We start from the raw sequence: 1,560 nt of genomic DNA, 5'->3' as shown, positions 1-1,560 counted from the left end.
TACAATATTTGTATTTGCACGTGGCCCGTGGGCCGTAGTTTGAGGACCCCTGCCTTAAACAATCACTCCCCATTTCCCCCTCCTCCCCGCAGCCCCTGGTAACCGCCGTGGTACTTTCTGTCTCTATGAAGCTGACCGTACTACGTACCTCACAGAAGTAGAACCGTAAGGCATTTGTTCATTGACTGGCTTATTTCACTGAGTAGAATGTTTTCATGGTACATACACATCGTAGTACATACAGAATTTCCTTTCTTTTTAATTTGATTTTACAGAGAGGAAGGGAGAGAGGAAGTGGGGAGGGAGGGAGAGAAAGAGAAAGGGGAGAGAGAGGGGGAGAGAGAGAGAGAGAGAGAGAGAGAGAGAGAGAGAGAGAGAGAGAGAGAGAGGAGAGAAACATCAATTTGGTGTTCCACTTATATATGCATTCACTGGCTGATGGTTGTATGTGTCCTGACTGGGGCTCCAATCCACAACCTTGGCATATCAGGATGACACTCTAACCAACTGAGCTACCTGGCCAGGGCCAGAATTTCCTTCCTCTTTTTTTTGTTAATCATCACCCAAGGATATTTTTCCCACTGATTTTTAGAGTGGAAGGGAACTGGGGAAGAGAGAGAGAGAGAGAGAGAGAGAGAGAGAGAGAGAGAGAGAGAGAGAGAGAGAGAGAAACATCAATCTGAAGGGAGACACATTGATTGGCTGTCTCCCACACATGCCCCGACAAGACCAGGATCGAACCTGTAACCCAGGTATGTGCCCTTGTCAGGGAATCAAACCCGTGACCCTTTGGTGCATGGGCTGACACTAACCACTGAACTACACCAGCCAGGAAGAATTTCCTTCCTTTTTGAGGCTCAATATCCCATTATATGTACTTATCATGTTTTCTTTATCCATACATCCATCAGTGGGTATCTAGGCCAGCGGTTGCCAACCGGTGGTCCATGAGGTCCGAAAGGTTGGCTACCGCTGATCTAGGCTGTTTCCACCTTTCGGCTGTTGGGTATAATGCTGCTATGAACACAGAAGCACAAACCTTTATTCAAGTCCCTGCTAACAATTCTTTTGGGCCTATACCTAGAACCTAAACTATTTTTAACATTATTCAGTATTGGGGGCTTCACCCGCATCACGATTCTAACTTGGCAGCCCGAGAGGTTTCTAGTGTCCTGGCATGCTTGCGGGTGCGCCTTGCTGAGGGCAGTCCCGGATATACAACATGCTAGCCCTCCTTTGTGCCAGGCGCCCACACACCCCGTGGCAAAGCGAAATCAACTCAAAGCAAGTAAACCCAGCAGTCCACTCAAAACTATCTCCTAGAGAATTTCCAACAAAGAAGAAACAAAATGCAGCAAGGAGAGATTTTTATTAAAAGTTAAAAACATTTTCAAAATTTACACACGCCGACAGAGAAGTCCACCACCCCAGGGACTGCTCGAGTCACGGATGAGCAGACACAAGCCAGCCTGGCAGGCATGCACCCGACCTGACCCTGAGGGCCTGTATTTGGAGTAAGGCTGCTCACTCAGGGAAACCAAATGCTACTGGAAAGTCCCT

This window comes from Myotis myotis, unplaced genomic scaffold, assembly GCF_014108235.1.
Source record: "Myotis myotis isolate mMyoMyo1 unplaced genomic scaffold, mMyoMyo1.p scaffold_m19_p_6, whole genome shotgun sequence".
Taxonomy (NCBI): domain Eukaryota; kingdom Metazoa; phylum Chordata; class Mammalia; order Chiroptera; family Vespertilionidae; genus Myotis; species Myotis myotis.
This window is presented reverse-complemented; position numbering follows the sequence as displayed.